The sequence below is a fragment of the Rhipicephalus microplus genome, chromosome 7 (genome assembly GCF_043290135.1).
Source record: "Rhipicephalus microplus isolate Deutch F79 chromosome 7, USDA_Rmic, whole genome shotgun sequence".
Taxonomy (NCBI): Eukaryota; Metazoa; Arthropoda; class Arachnida; order Ixodida; family Ixodidae; genus Rhipicephalus; species Rhipicephalus microplus.
The window spans coordinates 49813466-49827517 of record NC_134706.1 but is presented as its reverse complement, the minus strand read 5'-3'; the positions used below and the strand labels follow the sequence as shown (position 1 = coordinate 49827517).

General features: G+C 42.4%; 1 long non-coding RNA gene across 1 annotated transcript in view; it reads left to right on the top strand.

The window, feature by feature from the left end:
* The first annotated feature begins 3066 nt into the window (after window positions 1-3066).
* The window catches only part of LOC142767449 (uncharacterized), a 184735-nt gene continuing 173749 nt past the window's right edge, over window positions 3067-14052 (top strand). Inside the window, exon 1 of the long non-coding RNA XR_012884887.1 lies at window positions 3067-3460. This is a non-coding gene — a long non-coding RNA (uncharacterized LOC142767449). The remainder of the gene's footprint in view (window positions 3461-14052) is intronic.

Sequence of the window (14052 nt, the reverse complement as noted above, 5' to 3'; positions counted from 1 at the left end):
CTCGTTACTTGAGCACGAACTTCCAGCTTAAACAAGTAAGTTCCTTAACGTACACACAGCGCTTTACTTCCAATATAGAAACGCAAATTATACACTGGAACGTAAGAGGACTGCTTAAAAACCTCAACGACCTTTAAGAACTTTTACACAAACACTCACCAAAAGTGCTGTGTGTACAGGAAACACACCTAAAATCCTCCAATACAAATTTTCTACGTGCTTACGTCATATTCTGAAAAAATCAAGATGGTGCTGTGGTGTCATCCGGAGGCGTGTTCATTATGGTTAATCAAGGAGTAGCGTGTACACATTTACACCTCCAGACATCTCTTGAGGCAGTGGCTGTCCGAGCAGTACTTCTAAAGAAGCTCGTCACCGTCTTCTCTCTGTGAATACCGCCGCACCACCGTCTTAAAAGACGTGAATTCTAGTCTTTAATAGACGAGCTACCTGAACCTTATCTGCTCCTTGCAGACCTAAATGCACATAGCGGTCTGGGGGGCAATTCTCGCTGTGACGCACGAGGTCATCTCATTAAACAGTTTCTCCTCTCTTCCGGTGCCTGTCTTTTCAATAGGAAAGAGCCAACATACTATAACGTCGCCAACCAAACTTACTTGTCTATAAACCTCAGCATCATATCTCCACCACTTCTACCCCTACTAAAATTGCAAATCCTAAATAATCCACGTGGAAGTGACTATTTTCTCTAGTGTTGAGTTCATCAACAGCATATGAATGTCCTCCACATGTTCCCTAATGGCTGATAAACAAAGCACACTGGAAACAGTTTCACAACACGACTCGTTTAAGTTGGACTGACATATGTAGGTTAAACACAGATAAAGCTGTGCAGTACTTCAAGCTTTTCTTACTGACGCAGCAGCCAAGTGCATACCGCAGACATCTAGTATGCCTGGCAAGCGACGTGTCCCATAATGAAACACTGAGTGTCGGAATGCGCAAAAGGGGCTGAACAGGACATGGAGGTTGCTTTGGAACTCACCCACAGCCCACAATCTTGACAGCTTGAAGAAAATTAAGTCTCAAAACAGGCGAACGCGTCGGCAGGCCAGAAGAGAAATCTCGCAGAAGTTCTTATCAGGGATTAATTCATATACAGAGGAGGCTAAAGTTTGGATCATGGTTGGTATAAAAGCAGGAAGATAAGTACACCACTCGTAAACACACATGATAGCAGCTTGGATGATCAGCCGAACTTCCTGGACGCGCACTTTGAACAGGTGTCTAGCTCGCCACACTATACTGATGATTTCAGAAAATATAATGCAAGAATAGAAAAGCAGAAACTAGAACACAAATGTACAAAATACGAGGCATACAACCAAGATTTCAGCCTAACTGAGCTCCAAACATCACTAAGCTCTTGCAGTAATTCCGCCCCTGGTATTGACCATGGGCTGTATGAAATGCTGAACAACCTCCCATTGAAACACAAAAAACCTTACTTTGTTTGTAAAATGCTTTCTGGTTTTCTGGCACTACGCCTGTTTTTGTAAAGAGGCTACTATTATTCCCATTTTGAAAGAGGGCAAGAACCCTTCTTCAGTTTCGAGTTATAGGCCTATTGCACTTACAAGCTGCTTGTGCAATCTTTTCGAAAAAAATGATAAACTGCCGTCCTGTATATTTCCTTGAAACAAACAATTTAATCGGCCTATTCCAATAAAGATTTCAAGAAGTTAGATCCACCACCAACCACCTTGTTTGTATCGAGGCAACGATCAGAGACGCTTTCGTCTACAAACAATACTTTCTTTCTGTGTTCCTTGATATCAAAAAGGCTTATGATACAGCATGGCGCTTTGAAATATTAATAGACCTGTCGCACCTCGGCGTGCGCGGCAGCATGCTTACTATAATTGAAAGTTACTTGTCAAACCAGACAATCCATGTCCGAGTGGGCAGCGTTTTTTTTTTTCAAAACATTTTTTCAAGAAGCAGGAATGCCACAAGGTGGTGTACTTGTGCGCACTTTTTATTATCAAAATGAATTCTTTGCGCTTGTTCATCCTTCGCAATACGTTTTATTGCACATATGTCGATGACGTCCAGCTTGGTTTCAAACCTTGTAATCTCGTCATGTGTGAGCGGCAGGTTCAGCCTTGTGTGGACAAAGTATCCAGTTGGGCAGAATGAAACGGGTTCCGACTGAATGCACAGAGAAGCATGTGTGTCTTGTTCTCCAGGTATAGAGGCATTCATTTCGAACCCGAGGTTCAACTGCATAGGCAAAGTATTTCTGGTAGTACTAAACACAAATTCCTAGACAGAATCTTGGACGCCAGGCTAACCTTCATACCACACATGAACTATTTAAAAAACAAGTTCATAAAAGCAATGAACGTTTTAAAAGTGTTGCCACGCACTACGTGGGGAAGTGACAAGAAATGTCTAATGAATTTGTGTAAAAGCCTTATACGTATATAGACTACCGGGCAATAGCATATCAGTTTGCGACACCTACTGCCCTTAAAATTCTTAACCCTGTTCATCATCTAGGCATCCGTCTCTCTATGTGTGTTTTTCGCACTAGCCCCGTGGAAAGCCTGAACGTGGAATCGAACGAATGGTCACTCCGCCTACAGAGATGTTACATGTCTTTAAATTATCCTAATCTAAACGCAGACAAGGATCAGCCATCACATTCCACAGTAATGACATGCCAAGCCTTCCTGTGTTTGAGAAATGACCTTCTATGAGACAGCTCCACTCACTCCGTGTGAGAGGCCTAGCGAAGGAAACCGGTGTGCCACTTGAACACCGTTTGATGGCTCCCGCAGTATGCCTGCCACTGTGGTAGTGGCAAGCGATAGATTGCGACGCATCTTTCTTAGAGGTTACGAAGCATGAGCCAATTGCACATATTCAGACATAATTTTTAGAACTACAACATAAATACAGATGTCCTGAGTTATTTACGGAGGATACCTAGAAGTCCAACACTTGTGTAAAAGCCTTATACCCATATAACACAGGCGGTGACGGCGGTTGTGGAAGGACGCCCCCCTTACATCTATATTCTACCCTTTGCAGCTGGACTCACCACGAAGCGCTGCGCCGTCTTCGCGGATTCTTGCCCGCACTGACGTCACGAACATTTATTCATCTTGGCTGGGCTGGCTGCGCTCGTGACGGTCAAGCTTACCCAGCTCACACGGGCGGTGACGGCGGTGGTGGAAGGACGCCCCCCTTAGATCTTTATTCTACCCTTTGCAGGTTGGTAAACTCAGGTTCATTCCTGACTAAAGACTTGTCCTATATTTTTTTCCACCACCACCCCCGTTACCGCCGTGTTGATACTTGTTTTGGTGTCAAGTGCTTTGGCGTTTTGGTACTCTTTGCACTGTGTGTACGCTTAGTGGGCCAGTGAAGAGGCCATGGCGCTCCTGCAGCGACTCCCTTCCCGCAGATGGACACTTCATGAAATGCTCGGAATGTGAGTACGGCTACCAACTCGGTGATTGTTCTGGCTGCAGTGAAGCAACATATAAAAGTAAAGGCGAGAGTGGGCATAGGGCGTGGCGAGGTGTGGTGTGCAGAGCGCCAAAAGCTAAACCGGTGATGGATACCGACCTTTCGGTCGTCTTGGCAGAGATAACTCGCAAATTAGACATGCTTACTAACTTGCCACAGCAGGTTGAAGACGTGAAGGCTTCAATCCAGCTTATGTCTCAAAAATGCGATGATATACTGAGTCGTCAGGATGCCCAGGAAAAAGAACTAACCAGCTTGAAGAAAAAAGTATCTAAGCTCGAAGAAAATGCAAATCCAAGCGATATTCAGCAACTCAAGGCATCTGTAAACAATCTTTAATGGCGCAGCAGGAAGGTGAACGTTTAAGTGCATGGAATACCATTAACTGATAACGAAAATCTCATCACCAAGGTAAATGAAGTAGCAAAATCGGTGAGCTTGTCAGAGCTGAGCGCTACTGATGTCGAGGCGGTACATAGGTTGCCTTCGCGACAAGGCAAAGTACCTGGTATTATCGTCTGAGTTTCACAGCTCCGTCTGTGAGACAGATGGATCTAAAAACGCAAAGTTCTGCGAAACATGCGCTCTGACATTTCAATCTGTGAAAACATGACTGTACAGAACCGGAAACTGTTACGTGACGTGAAAGAATGGGCAACTGCAAATGATTATCGCTTTGCGTAGCATGCGAACGGGAAAGTTCTTGTTCAAAAGCAAGAGAACGAATCTGTGGTTGTCATCCGCTGCATGACTGACCTTGATAAACTATCCAGCACTTGAATTTTCATAGCCAACTTATCTTCTAACCTGCGTTGTTTTTCATGGACCGAGTAAATTTCTCTGACTTAGATACTATCATGCGAAGCCACGGTTCGAATTTCTACAGTTGCATACATTTTTACCTTAGATCTCGTAGAAACAAGAGAGATGAACTTGACTGATTTTTTGGTGAAACAGAATGTCGATTGGGTGTTGTGATGTTTCGGGAAACATGGTTTGCTTCAGAAGATGTGTATAGTTTTGCCGGTTACAAATCCTTTTACATGAACTGCCGTGATAGACGTGGGGGAGGTGTTTCAATGCTGGTTTCAAATTCATTTACGTCTGAGCTTCTTTCTGAATTCTGTCGTACTAATCAGCACTATGACGCTGTCGTAGTTAAATGTAGCAATATAATTTTTTGTGTTTGCTACCAGCCTCCATCGGGAAATTATTTGCTGTTCTTGTCGTATTTAGATTCTCTGTTAGAATTTGTTGACAAAAACAATCACTAAATAGTTATTGGAGGTGACCTAAACATAAATATTATTACCGAGAATAAGATGAAATTAGAGTTAGAATCTCTCCTAAATATACATGTGTCAAAATGTTATAACATTGCCTACGAGAGGTACGCAAACATGTGAAACTGCAATAGATTTGTTCTTAAATAACTTTGATGTGTCTTCTGTGAAACTTGGTGTTTTTGTATACGCAATAAGTGACCACTTACCTGTGTTTATATTCATTGCTAGCGCAGTTGAAAAACAAAAACAAGTACATCAAGCGTTTTCTTATCGGCTCGTAAAAACTAACACCCTGTCTGTATTTCGAGAACGTCTTGCCAGTGCCAAATGGGATGATGGGTATAGAGAAAAAAATGCAGATGCGGCTTATGACAAGTTTATGCAATTATTTATGGAAATATACTACGCATGTTTCCCAGTGAAAACTTTAAAGCAGACAAAGAAATGTCGCAAACCGTGGATAGATAAGCACCTGCTTAAGCTTATAAATTAGAGAGACAGGTTGTACGGCTAATTTATGAAAACTAAATCGCCGGAAGCATTAAAAGCATTTAAAGAATACGGGAACTACGTTACCAAACAGTTAATGGTTGCTAAGAAGCACTATTACTTTAATCTCTTCAGTTCATCTACAGGACGCCCTGATAAAATTTGGAAGACACTTGCTTCAATAACTGGGACTGCGCTTGAAAAAACTACCACAGTCCTAAAAGACGGCAATGAACTAAAAGGGGTTGATCTTGCTAATGCTTTTAACGATTTTTTTGTTCCTTGGTCTGGCATGTGACGGTATTGACCTTTCGTACATGAACCCACCTAATGAGCAGTAATTATTCCTAAGAGGTGTTACAACACAAGAAGTTATTTCTTCATTCTTGTCATTAAGTAACAGCAGGGCCACAGATACATTTGGTATTCAAACAGCGCCCGTAAAATTTGTCATAGACATAATTGCATCTTGCCTAGTGTACATTTTTAATCTGTTTGTCAACAGGCGTTTTCCCTCGTAGCATGCAGACGGCAAAGGTGACAGCAATATTCAAAAAAGGCGACAAGAATGATCTTTCAAATTACCGCGCTGTATCAGTGTTGCCTGTTTTTTCGAACGGTTTAGAGAAGGTGATTTTAGCGCGGTTTTCTTCGTTTACTGACCACTTTGGTATCATAAGTCCTGCACAGTTCGGTTTTCGTAAAAACAGGTCAACTGAATTAGCCCTAATGACCCAAAATGAGTTTATATTGCAAAAATTTGAAGAAAAAAAATGGTGCTTGGAATTTGTCTCAATTTTTCCAAGGCCTTTGACCTTATCAGTCATGATGTTTTGCTTAAAAAACTTGATCGCTACGGTATTCGTGGCGTAGCACACTCTCTTATTACGTCCTACCTTCAGCACAGAACCCAGTTCGTAGCTATAGCAGGGGACCAGTCGGAGTTGAAATCTGTAAGAACCGGCGTCCCACAGGGGAGCATATTGGGTCCGTATCTCTTCATATTGTACATCAGTGACATAGCCAATGTTGATTCCTCTGTTAAGTGCGTAATTTACGGAGACGACACAAGTCTGTTTTTTGACGGTGACTTAGGTGCTGAAATGTCAAATCGAGCCAATAAGACGCTTGCAAGTATACAAAAGTGGGCTACAAGTAATTATCTTAAGAATAATGTAGAAAAAACAAAGGCAGTGACGTTTCATCCACGTAACAAACAATTTCAACTAACCCCCATTAAATTAAATATTACTGAAATAGAAATACTGTCGTCTTTCAAATCGCTTGGCGTATATTTCTCTGCAACTATGTCATGGGATTGCCAAGTAAATCACTTAGTTCGTAAATTATCTAGAGCAATAAGTACTATGCGTCGCCATTGTAACTATTTTCCTACATCCATTAATATGATGTTATATAATTCAATGTTTCTTTCCCTAGTTCAATACGGAATTCTAGTCTGGGGGACGACTTCAGTTGAAAATATTCACTAGCTGGTGGCATTACAAAAAAGAGCAATACGCCTTGTCTGCAGGGTACCATATCTTTGGCATACTGCTGCTTTCATTGCAAAGCTTAGAACAATAAGAATTGAATCTTTGCACACATATAGGCTATGTCGCATGTGTAGAATGGAAAAAATTAAGAATTATAACGCTTTAACAAAATTGGCATCCTTACAGCAACATAATTCTTTTTATAAGTTTTGTCATTCCGAGCCTTGGATTGTTAACAAAAACAGAACTACATACGGTGACCAAATGCTACAATCCTGTTTACCTACTGTGCTAAATCAACTACACAAAGAAAATGGTCTCACTGTATCAACTCTGTCGCTAAAAAAGCTACGCGACGTATTTATGTGATTGCTTGTGCTGCTAAGGGCTTATTTGTTTGTCCTTTTTCTCTGTCTTTAGCACTACGCTTACTTTTTCCCCCTTTTTTTTCAAATGTTTCTATAATGACCTTGTTTATTTATTCTGACCATGGATGTTTCCTGTTTTTGTGTTTTTTAAGTTAGTTCATTCATGATGTATACCATGTTTTTGTGTGACCGCTGTGAAGCTGCCCAGTGTATGAGGTGGCCAGGTTCCCCTCAAGCTGCTCAATGCAGCTTTTTTGCCTGGTCATCCTCGCAATTTTGTTGTTGTGAATAAAACAATTCAATTCAATATTGTGTCTCGTAAGCAAACGGCGGCCCATCTTTTTCGGAAGCTGGCGTCCTGCACTCTCATACAAGCATTTTCACGAGCGACACTTATGCGATACTTGCGGCTGTTGAAAACATTAAACAAATAAAACTACACAAGGCAATAATATACCCAGAATCCCTAAGCGTAGTAAAAGGTCTGAAAACTCTTGAAAAGCACAAAAACCAGCTTCTTGTCTCGCTTTATTTGCTCTTATGCACAGCCTACTCATCCAAGCAGCATGTAGTGGTCTGTTGGGTGCCAGGACACCTCGAAATACAAGGCAACGTTCTCGTAGACTAGCTAGCTGGATCCGCTAGCAAAACCGCTACCAATACATTGATACCAATTCCTGCACTTGACTTGAAACCTTTTCTAAAGTTAAAGCTAACGGGTTATTGACACAGCACAAGGGACACACATACAGGTAATATATATAATGACATCAAGCCGCAACTTGGTCATTGACCACCAGTGTCCGAATCGCGCCACACAGAAGTAATACTTCCGGGTTAAGAACAGGACATACATACACTACACATTCATTTTTTTTTTGTCTGATGGCGAACCACCTTTGTGTGATATATGTGGAGAAGCGCTCACCGTACTTCACATTCTGGTACAGTGTAAAGAGTTAGACACGCTAAGAGGACAACACTTTCCATTACCCTACCGACAGCAGATACCACTTCATCCTGCAATGTTCGTCAGTAGGGAACCACTTTTCACACATTAATCGCGTTAGCTTTTTTTTAGAGAAGTTTGTTCTTTTCATATCATATACCCGGGCATTCCGTAGCAAGACCTCTCCAGAGAAGTCTCCGCTTCGGTGGCTACACTCAACAAAGCACTTCCCTCACGGCCCTTGGACGCAAGGGTGTGAACTATCGAGGCACTTTTGCTAATGCTATACATGCCCACCATGGCATTTATTATCACAAACTTTCGTCATACATTAACACCACACAATTTTCACGGCATGGTCATGATTTTATTACTTCTATCTTTTTACCCGTCTTAGGGCGAGAAAGTTTAAGGTCGCTAATCACAATCAGCCACAAATCACAATCATTGTTCACATCTCTTGTCCCAGGAACTGGCGCTCTTAGGCCATCAAATGGTCCTTGCACCACAAAGCACCAAGCATTATTATCAATCTTCGACCCGTCTTGTTGTTAATGGTCAGCTGTCGAAATCAGTTTCGATTTGTTCATCTGTAAAGCAGGACTGCCACATGGCCCCACTTCTGTTTGCCCTTTATCTAGAGCCACTATGTTTATGCGGCTCTAGGTAGTATTCGTGAATTCGATATATTAGAAACTGAAATGAACGTATAAGCTTATGCAAACGACGTAGTAGTCTTCTGAATAGATAAACCAAGCATAGAAAATGTGTTGTCCGTAATGGACGAACGTGGCATAGTATCAGGAGCTCGTTTGAACACCTCGAAGAATTTGGGATGATGGTTTGGCTCGTGAGGGAGCACACCTAGTCAATAAGGAGGAATTTAATTGAATAAGAACACCACCAACGTACCTTGGTGTACTGATAGATGTGTATACATACAGTGAACTTTACTGCATGGACCGCCTCTCTAAGCTTGAATGACAAGCCCAGACATTTCTTCCCCATCGCTTATCAATATTTGGGAGAGCTGAAGCTTGTAATACTTTTCTAGCAACAAAGCTCTACTAGGTACTGCAACTTATCCATTGTGCGAAAAGGCACAACAATTTCATCGGATTTTTGCAACTTTCATGTGGTCTTCTAATTTTAGCACATGCGTCGTGACAATATTTCCCGGCTAGCTAGTGCTGGTTGGTGAGGATTAAAACATCTATATCTGTGGCAAACTGCTTTCCGCTTTTTTCGTGATCCCATCAAGTAATTCGTTCATTCTTGCAGGTTAATCTCGAGGATTGCTTCCCTGACCTAGTCATTTCTTCAAACTTTTTCGAACGACCGTGTTCGTGGAAATTCCCGCAGGAAGTTTTTTCTGCAGTTAGGTTTCTTAAAGCTCGCTTTTCTATAGAATACTTGTACATAGTGTCTCGTGAAGAATTGTACAAAAATTTACTATCTAGGTATTTTCCGCCTCCGTTGTACCGTTCATTGTACCTCGATATGCCAGGTCTTGACGCCTTGAAATGCGTGCGCAAAATGTATGTGTCCCCAAATTCTGAAACATTCTTCTACAAAGTATGTACTGAAACACTGCCTGTTAAAGCATGGTTAAAAGTAAAAGCTATTTTTGTTTCCTGTATTGATTGCCGCTTATGTGATGTGCCAGAGACATTAGAACACTGCTTTGTTTGTTGCAAAGAGGAAGACGAAGTGATTCGTTTACGGAACACATCTTGCTCGTCTTTGTGCTTTTCTGGTTTTTTCGCCGCAGTTGTGGGGTCTATCACCCCATATATCGTGGTGATGAATGTTCAACCTCACGGGGCACCGTCCGAGTCCGGTTCGACCGCTGGGACTGCTTCGAGGAAGCGAGGAAACGCGTCTAGTGAGAGTGGAGACACTGAGCTATACTCCGCATCAAGCGACGAGTCCTCGGACGACGGCTTCCAACCCGTCCTGTACCGCAAGGCTAAACGACGGATCGTCAATGCATCTTCGGCATCAAGCACGACTACCGTGAAAACTGCCCCTCAGCGATGGCCTCACTCTATCCTGTTTGTGCCACTGAAGGCTACCGACAGTCTACGCGGGCTGAACAGGCAAGCGCTCTCTGTGTATCTCGAGAATATTACGCCAAATTCTCTGATGAATTTGCTCTGATTCAAGCAAAGGGAGTGACCCAGCGTCAGTGACTAGGGAGTCACGCTGTCGCCGAAAGTCCATGCCAAAGGGGAAGTGTCGCCGATCCCGATCTAGGAGGCCTGGTGGGAATTCACGGGAAGCCTCAGCGCCAACTCTTGGATCTGATCAAGTGGGACGATAAGCGCATTGCAAGGTAGTCACCATGGCGCAGTCTGAGCGACTCATATTTGCTACCTTGAACGTACGCGGCATTAGGTCTTCGCAGAAACAGGCACAGCTCCGTAGACTTCTCAATCGGAAGCGTCTCGACTTTGTCGCCATCCAAGAGACAAAGATCGAGAGCGAGGAAGAGGCCGAGAAGGCCCTGCGGCCTTTTCTGTCTCAGTTTAATGTGTGTGTCTCACATGCTAAAGTTTTATCTGCGGGATGTTGGTTGCTTCTGAAAAACAGCCTACCCTGTTCAGAATTGTGCACTAGTGTTGATGAAGAGGGCAGGTATATAGGCTGTGATTTTTCGTTGCAAGGAGTGCCATGGAGAATTATCAATCTATATGCGTTTAATGATGTTCTGAAACGACTTGAGTTATTTAAAAAAGAGCGTAATTGAATTGACGTCGACAGATGCACGGTACTTTGGGAGATTTCAACTGCGTATGTGAAGCTATTGATAGTTATAATTCGTCTGGAAAGAGAGACAGGAGTGGTGAGCTTTTATTCGGTATTGTAGATAATGCAGGACTAATTGACATCGGGGTCTCGAATCGGGCAAGAGCATATACAAGAGTACAAGGCAGTTCTCATGCTCGCCTTGACCGGATTTACGTGTCCTCATCACTCCTATCTCGTAAAATGTCCTGCAGCACCGAAGCTGTATTATTCTCAGACCATTGTATTGTCATAGCGCAAATTGGTGAAAATCGTCACAAACAATTCCGTCCCCAGTGGGCCCTTTGGAAAATGAATGCGAAGCTCCTTTGCGATCAGGAATTCATGAATCGCGTCCAGATGGCATTGAGTCAATCTTTTTCGATTGGTTTTCATATTTTCGCTGCTTGGGAGCTTTTTAAACAAGAAGTCCGTGCAATAGCTTTAGAAATTGGGGCTGTTAAATCTTTCTATAGAAAGAATGATGAAAAGATACTTGTTAAAAGTCTTTGCAATCTTTATGAGATGGAATGCGAAATGCCGGGAAAGTACATCAAGGACATTGAAAATATTAAGTGACAACTACAGAGATACGATGCTGCTCGCTACCAAGGGGCACGTATTAGATCTCGGAATCAGTGCACTTTAAATTCTGCGCAACCGACGCGCCAAGCTTTACATGATGAGCAACGCCATGCGATTTCTAAAGTTATTCCAGACTTGTACGTTACCGATGTGCTCATAAAACATAACGGAGACATCACTTTGGCGTTCAAAACGTACTATAACAGTTTATTTAGCTCTCCTCTTGATGATCTTGACGCTCACCTCAAGGCTAGTTTTGTTTCTCTTGTGAACCCCTTGAAGGACAATGATTGTGCAGTCATTCACGGGCCCATTACTATACAGGAAATCGAGCAGGCAATCGACAACTTGCTTTTATTGAAAACACCTGGCCCTGATGGCATCTCAGGCGAATTTTACAAAGCTTTCAAGAAAACACTTGCTCCTATATTGCTGAATATTTTTCAGATGAGTTATGACATGGATACACTCCCACAATCTTTTTGCAAAAGTCACACTGTATCAATACCGACTACAACTGACAAGGAAAAACTTCGCTTCGTCGAGGGCTACAGACCAGTATCGCTGTCAAACGTGGACTACAAAATTTTCGCAAAGGTATTAGCAAATAGGTTGCAATTTGCTATGTCGATCCTCATTGGGTCTCATCAGACATGTGAGATCAGAGGTCGATCCATACAAACCAATATACATGTCGCTCGAACAGTGCTTCAATACTGTCATGGTTCTCAAAAACATCTTGCAATGCTACTGGTAGACCTTGCAAAAGCTTTTGATCGTGTTCGTCATTCTTTCCTTTTTTCTCTTCTCGAAGAAGCTAATGTTGGCAAAGTTGTTCGTAAGGGGGTTAAACTATGCTATAATGAATGCTCAACTCGTCTGATAGTTAATGGTCAACTCTCCAAGCCAGTTTTTATTCGCTCTTCTGTAAAACAGGGATGCCCAATGTCACCTCTTTTATTTGCACTTTATCTAGAACCACTGTGCTTAAGCATAATACAGTCGAGTTGCATTCGTGGCTTTAGTATATTAGGCAGTGAGGTGAAAGTACTGGCTTATGCAGACGATGTCGGATTCTTTTGCACAGATAAACGAAGTGTCGAAAATGTGGTATATACTATTGAAAAGTTTGGCGTATTATCAGGAGCTCGTTTAAATGCCTCTAAAACTTTAGGACTGTGGTTTGGCTTGTGGGGTAGCACACCGAACCACTTTGCAGGGATTAATTGGACAAGAACTCCTCCAACATACCTCGGTGTACCATTGCATGCATATAGATTCAGTGCGCATTACTGGAAGGAACGCGTCCCTAAGCTTGAACAACAGGCCCAGGCATTTGTTCCCTATCGACTTTCGATATTTGGGAGAGCTGAAGCTTGCAATACTTTCTTAGCGACTAAGCTTTACTATGTATTGCAACTTATTCATTGCGCAAGATTATAAAAAACAACGCTTTCATCGGATTTTCGCTACTTTCATGTGGTCTTCGACTTTTGAGCCCATGCATCGTGATAATATATTCAAACCAGTTAGTGAGGGTGGGCTAGGACTAAAACACCTTTATCTATGGCAAATAGTGTCCCAATTCTTCTTTTTTCGAGACAATTCCCATCCTGTAATTCGTTTCTTCTTGCAGGTTACACTTGTTGATTGCTTACCAGATTTAATTGTTTCATCCAACTTCTCCGAACGCCCATGCTTGTGGGGATTCATGCAGGAAGTTTACCTCGCAGTTCAGTTCCTTAAAGCTCGCTTTTCTGTAGAATACCTGTACACAGTATCGCGCAAGGTGCTGTATAAGAACCTACTGAGTATACTCTTCCCACCTCCAGTGTACCGTTCACTGTACTCCAATCTTCCAGGCCACGATGTGTTGAAGCGAGTGCGCAAAATGTACATTCCACTGAATTCAAAAACATTCTTCTATAAACTCCACTCTAAAACATTGGCGGTAAACACATGGTTAGAAAGAAAGGGTATTTTCATTCCGTCTGTTAACTGCCATCTATGTGATGTGCCGGAAACGATTGAACATTGCTTTGTTATCTGCAAAGATGCCATACTGTTTTGAGATGTCCTTCAGCGAGCACTGAAAAAACGTTTCGTCATTAATTCTCACACAATACGTTCTTCTACCAGCAGCGCTTTATGAAGTACCATATGATATGTTTTTCCTCATGGGTATGCACAGCTTGTGGAAGACACGAATGCAAGACCGCAATGCAGAGCCAACCACCTCTTTAAGCGCACACTTCATTCGAATAGCTATCCACCTAAAAAACGTTTACGACGAGCTAATCTTTAGGCCGGAGTGGTACTCCGTCTTAGAGAACTGTTTGACCTCACCCCTTTTTTGTTTGTATAACACGATGTGAAAAACTCTCCATGTGAGGAACTCACGCTCTGTTAGCCATTTAGTGTTTATGAGTAACACTTGAGCTTTAATTTCACGATTTGATTGTACTTTTGTTCGCTTAATATTGTCTTTGTTGCGCAATTACCTAATTAAATACCATGAAAAAAAACTGTGGCTCAGTGATATATTACTGGGCTGGGACCCAGCAGACCCGGTTTCGAGCCCCACTGTGTCTTTG